At 45.6% G+C, this 6,601-nt stretch overlaps 1 pseudogene; it reads right to left on the bottom strand.

Annotated features, from left to right (window-relative positions):
- Window positions 1-836: 836 nt before the first annotated feature.
- On the bottom strand, window positions 837-6,048 carry LOC137382934 (histone chaperone ASF1 pseudogene; annotated as a pseudogene).
- Window positions 6,049-6,601: the final 553 nt, after the last annotated feature.

The following is a 6,601-nucleotide window of genomic DNA, read 5'->3' as shown; positions in this document are numbered from 1 at the left end:
ATTGTATTCTGTCTGTCATGTTTTTGCCCAATCACTTAATCTGTCCATATCATTGTGCAGCCTCTTTGCGTCCTCCTCACAACTTACTTTCCCACCTAACTTTATATTGTCAGCAAGCTTGGATATTACACTTGGTCGGCTCATCTATGTCATTGACATAGGTTGTAAATAGTTGAGGCCCAAGCACAGATCTTTGTAGTACTCTGGCAGTTACTGCCTGCCAAGTTGAAAATGACCTATTATGATCACTCTTCCCAGAGGCCCCTTTACTATAAGGTTATTAATTACCCCTTCCTCATTGCACAATACTAGATCCAAAATAGCCTGTTCCCTAGTTGGATCTCAACATACTGATCTAGAAAACTATCTTGTATACATTCCATGAACTCGCTGTCCCCACTATTAGTACAAATCTGGTTTGCCCAGTCTACATGAAAATTAACGTCCCCCGTGATTACTATATTACCCTTATTACATGTACCTCTTATTTCATGATTTATACTCTTCCCAACACTACAACTACTTTTAGGGCGTCTATAAACAACTCTCACCAGGGTTTTCTGCCCCTTGCTATTTCTTAGCTCCAACCAAATTGATTCTACGTCTTGAGTTTCTGGGCTAAGATTCATTCTCTCTAATGTTTTTATCCCATTCTGTATTATCAGGGCTATCCCTACTCCTTTTCTGTTTTGCCGATCTCATCTTAATGGTAAGTATCCTGGAATATTTTGTTCCCAACTTTGGTCATTCAGCAACCATGTCCCTATGATGGATTTTAGATCAAACCTCTTAATTTCTATCTGTGTTACTAATTTATCTATCTTGTTGAGAATACTTTATGCACTCAGATATAGTGCCTTTAGCTTTAACCTTTTTCTATCTTTCCCTGATGTCACTTTGAAACCCTTTGAAGCTGAAGCCAACATACTTGCGGAAAGAATGGATTCTATATGAGCACTTGTGCATTCAGAATCATCTATGTTTTCACTACTTGCTATCCCAGTTGACATCAATCTTAGACACTTGTGGATTTGATGCCAGAATGTCTTGCTGAAGTTTAGAGAAATCTGCTTTCACAGGAGGGTTTTCACACAGCTCTAGATTGTTGCATTCATTATTTACATAATATCCAACCCTGATAATTGCAAGTTATTAAAACAACAGTTACTCCAACTGCATTCCACCTCTGGGACAAAGAAAGGATTTGCTGCATCAGTCTGAGAAACAATGATGTGTCTTCCAGCAAGAACAGATCCCACAAATACAAAGTCCAAGACTTAGTCATATTCTTCACTTTCAGCTGAATCCACATCAATGATTTTCCATTCCAAATTACGGATAGCTCTTTGATGCACTTGAAGGTGATCTTGAACTAAAAAGGATTGCAAAATAGCAACGGGTTGTCCAGTACCACCTTTTCAAATGCACCTTGACCAAGACACCAATGAGTTTCATTTGCTCTTTTCTTTTAAACCCTGCCTCAGGCCCTCCTGTGCCAATTTAAAAACTAAGGCTGAGGCTGTGGGCTGGATTTGGCAGAGGGTGACGGGTCTCATGTCTTGACTTTCGCACTCTGCTACGATGATGCAAAGTTGCAACCCTCTCAATGGCTCGGTGTTCCTCGAATTCTCAGACTTTCTCAGTTTTTTCAGGTTCAGTGAGTAAACAATCTTGGTTTACTCTTTCATAAAAGTAAAATACTGCAGATGCTGGAAATCTGAAATAAAAACAGAAAAATGCCAGAAATACTCAGCAGGTCGGGTAGCATCTGTGGAGAGAGAAACAGAGTTAATGTTTCAGGACAACGATCCTTCATCATTTCTGCTCAGGTGTTAAAAAGTGTGAAACTTCTAAATGTTGATGAGAGACTTGGGTATACTTGTAAAAAGAAGGAACACAGAAAGTTAGCATGCAGGTACAGCAAGCAATTAGGAAGCAAGTGGCATGTTGGCCTTTATTGCAAGGGGATTGGAGTACAAGAAAAAGGAAGTCTTGCTACAATTGTACAGGGTTTGAGACCACTCATGGAGTACTGTGCGCAGGTTTGGTCTCCATATATAGGGAAGGATATACTTGCATTGGAGGCAGTGAACATTCAGTAGATTGGTTCCTGGGATGAGAGGACTGTCCTATGATGGAAGGCTGAGTAAATTGGGTCGAAATTCTCTGGAGTTCAGAAGAATAAGAGGTGATCTAATTGAAACATACAAGATTCTGAAGGGGCTGGATAGGGTAGACACCAAGAGGTTGTTTCCCCTGGCTGGAGTATCTAGAACACTGGGGCACAATCTCAGGATAAGGGGCTGATCATTTAGGACTGCGATGAAGAGAAATTTCTTCACTCAAAGTGTTGTAAATTTTTGAAATTCTCTACCCCAGAGGGTTGTGGATGTTCCATCATTGAATATATTTAAGGCTGAGAGACAGATTTTTGGTTTCTCAGGGAATCAAGGGATATGGGGAGCAGGCGGAAAAGTGGAGTTGAGGCAGAAGATCGGCCATGATCACATTGAATGGTGGAGCAGGCTCGAGGGGCCGTAGAGTCCACTCCTTCTCCTATTTCTTATGTTATGTTAACATGACTGAGTGTTGTATGGCATGTGGGTGGCTTTTATTTAATTGTGCCACTGGGAGGTCCCCATCACCCCATCTCCAATGGCCGCGGACACCAAAACTCCATTGATCTCCAACACCTCCTCCTCTACACTTGTCAACTGTGTGATCTGTGGAGGACCATCCCTAGTTGTCTTATTGTTCTGTTCTGTTCAACTGCAATGGGAGAAAAGTCAAATCTATGAGTGAAAGTGATGGTATGTGAGCATGGATGGAAGGTGACTATGAGAGAGAAGTATGAAATCGTGTAAGGATGAGAGTGAGTGGGAATGGTGAATGGATAAGTGGGGATTTGGGAAAGTGCATGGAAAGAGAATGATGGCTAACTTGCATGGTAAGTGGATGTGAAGAGTGATGTTATGGAGTTGGCTTGATAAGGCAGAGTGTGGGGTTGGGGAGGTGGGGGTGATGGACACAGCAGGATGTAGGGGAATGTGCCACTGTTTACACCTTTCCTGACCTGCTTAGGTTATTAAAGCACTTCCTACCCTGGATCCAGGAGCGTGGCACTGGGTCACTTCCCCCATCTTGGTGTCAGCAGCAGGTTTCTTTTTTTTTATTCGTTCATGGGATGTGGGCGTTGCTGGCTGGGCCAGCATTTATTGCCCATCCCTAATTGCCCTTGAGAAGGTGGTAGTGAGCTGCCTTCTTGAACCGCTGCAGTCCATTTGGGGTAGGTATACCCACAGTGCCGTTAGGAAGGGAGTTCCAGGATTTGACCCAGCGACAGTGAAGGAACGGCGAGATAGTTCCAAGTCAGGATGGTGTGTGATTTGGAGGGGAACTTGCAGGTGGTGATGTTCCCATGTATTTGCTGCCCTTGTCCTTCTAATTGGTAGAGGTCACGGGTTTGGAAGGTGCTGTCTAAGGAGCCTTAGTGCGTTGCTGCAGTGCATCTTGTAGATGGTACACACTGCTGCCACTGTGCGTCGGTGGTGGAGGGAGTGAATGTTTGTAGATGGGGTGCCAATCAAGCAGGCTGCTTTGTCCTGGATGGTGTCGAGCTTCTTGAGTATTGTTGGAGCTGCACCCATCCAGGCAAGTGGAGAGTATTCCATCACACTCCTGACTTGTGCCTTGTAGATGGTGGACAGGCTTTGGGGAGTCAGGAGGTGAGTTACTCGCCACAGGATTCCTAGCCTCTGACCTGCTCTTGTGACCACAGTATTTATGTGGCTACTCCAGTTCAGTTTCAGATCAATGGTAGCCCCTAGGATGTTGATAGTGGGGGATTCAGCGATGGTATTGCCGTTGAATGTCAAGGGGAGATGGTTAGATTCTCTCTTGTTGGAGATGGTCATTGCCTGCCACTCGTCTGGCGCGAATGTTACTTGCCACTTATCAGCCCAAGCCTGGATATTGTCCAGGTCTTGCTGTATTTCTACACGGACTGCTTCAGTATCTGAGGAGTCATGAATGGTGCTGAACATTGTGCAATCATCAGCGAACATCCCCACTTCTGACCTTATGATTGAAGGAAGGTCATTGATGAAGCAGCACAGTGGCGGCGCAGTGGTTAGCACCGCAGCCTCACAGCTCCAGGGACCCGGGTTCGATTCCGGGTACTGCCTGTGTGGAGTTTGCAAGTTCTCCCTGTGTCTGTGTGGGTTTTCTCCGGGTGCTCCGGTTTCCTCCCACAAGCCAAAAGACTTGCAGGTTGATAGGTAAATTGGCCATTATAAATTGTCACTAGTATAGGTAGGTGGTAGGGGAATATAGGGACAGGTGGGGCTGTTTGGTAGGAATATGGGATTAGTGTAGGATTAGTATAAATGGGTGGTTGATGTTCGGCACAGACTCGGTGGGCCGAAGAGCCTGTTTCAGTGCTGTATCTCTAATCTAATCTAATCTGAAGATGGTTGGGCCTAGGACACTACCCTGAGGAACTCCTGCAGTGATGTCCTGGAGCTCAGATGATTGACCTCCAACAACCACAACCATCTTCCTTTGTGCTAGATACGACTCCAGCCAGCGGAGAGTTTTCCCCCTGATTCCCATTGACCTCAGTTTTGCTAGGGCTCCTTGATGGCATACTTGGTCAAATGCTGCCTTGATGTCAAGGGCAGTCACTCTCACCTCACCTCTTGAGTTCAGCTCTTTTGTCTATGTTTGAACCAAGGCTGTAATGAGGTCAGGAGATGAGTGGCCCTGGCGGAACCCAAACTGAGCATCACTGAGCAGGTTATTGCTAAGCAAGTGCCGCTTGATGGCACTGTTGATGACACCTTCCATCACTTTACTGATGAGAGAGAGTAGGCTGATGGGGCGGTAATTGGCCGGGTTGGACTCTCTCCTACTCTTCACAGCCCCCGGCAGCATATCCAGGGGAGTGTCAGTGAAGTGGGGTGCAGACTTTGCCTCTGGGCTCCATTATCACTGTTGCTTCTCTCTGCTTCCCAATTCCAACTCCTTCAGCTTGCATTTTGGATTAGCCCTTTAAATACCGGAGCTGAGACCGGGTCACACGGGTCCTCATCGTACTAGCTGCCACTGATTGGACGGCAACCATGGAAGTAAAATGGTAGAAAAGTGGCGGTATTAAAGAAGAACATTGACAGATGGACTTAACATATCTCTGTGTTTCCTGTGTGCTATTAGGGGGAGCCCTGCTTCCAGCAGGTCTTCTAGTTAATATCGGGGCCACTGACTTTCACATCAGTTGTTAAACTGAGACTCCGTCTGCCCGCATAGGTGGATGTAAAAGAGCCTGTGGCACGATGCGAAGAGGAGTTCATTGGTTGTAAAGAGCTTTGGCACATCCTGAGGATGTGAAAGGCTCTATATAAATGGAAATCTTTCTTCCTTCATTAATGGCAATGTTCCCAAGGCTTTGAAGCCACCAGGGCCTCGAAATGATGGCCAAGAGAAACAGTGCTGTAATAGTTCACTACATTGTTGAAAACATTTCCTTTAATACACTTTAAGAACATGTCTTTCTGCCCAGCCCTGTCCAGGTCTGGTTTGTGCTTCCCCTGATTTTGGAACATCTGATGGAAGGTTTTGCTCAGAAATGCTGAACAAAGGAGGATTTAAACCTGGGAAACAGTTTGCTGTTGTCTGCATTTCTTCACAATCATTTCCTTTCGACATTAAAGGATTCTTCCTTTATTATTAGTTCACATATGCTCAGTGCTTACAGACTCTCCAATTGTTTAAAGTGCCAGATGTGGGGATGTTTTTTCCTGATAGTCATTTTTAAAAATAGTTCAAAGTTAGAACAGTGGGCAGCTGGGTGCAGGAGCATAGCACTTCCTGTCTTTTGTAACAAATAAAAGTCACCTTTAAACCAGGGATGAATTTTTACCATCAACAGAGAACATCAGTGGCATAAACAGAGAATATTCATGAGTGGGGTTGGTCACTATTGTTGGAGAAGTGAGACTAGTTAAGGGCCTGGATCTTACATTGGGTTTCCCGGCAGCGGCGAGGCCTCATGGGGGCACCCCCCTGCCGCTCGATGACGGGACCACAATTTAAATATGCAAAGAGGTACTTCCCATGCCAAATTATGCATCCCGCTGCGAGTGAGCAATCAGTTTTGAATATTCAGCTGAACGGGCAGCTCTCATGTGCCTTCCCATTCCTGACCAATAAAAGCCGGTGGAACAGAGGTGGCAGTGCTTGGAGCCTGTGAAGGTAAGTGGGAGAATGTTGCAAGACAGGTCTTACCTCTGCATTCGTGTACTGAGGTGGGTGGGGAAGGGTATTAAAGGGGTCTCAGCTCTGTATTCATGAAGGGAGGTGGGTGGCGGTGGGTATTAAAGGGGTCTTACCTCTATATTCATGTAGGGAGGTGGGTGGGGGAGGGTATTAAAGGGGTCTCAACTCTGTATTTGTGTACCCTCCCTCCGTAAAGGGGGCCACTCTGCACCCCTGAATGTTTGGGGGAGTGAAGGAACAATGGCACTCCAGGAACCCTTTGTGTGGGGTGGGGGCCACAAATGGTAGGTGGTTAAAGGTAATATCGCTGGTGGGCCAATCCATGCAA

This window comes from Heterodontus francisci, chromosome 23 (genome assembly GCF_036365525.1).
Source record: "Heterodontus francisci isolate sHetFra1 chromosome 23, sHetFra1.hap1, whole genome shotgun sequence".
In the NCBI taxonomy this organism is placed as follows: Eukaryota; Metazoa; Chordata; class Chondrichthyes; order Heterodontiformes; family Heterodontidae; genus Heterodontus; species Heterodontus francisci.
Note: the sequence above shows the minus strand (reverse complement) of the source record. Positions and strands in the feature narration are given on the sequence as shown.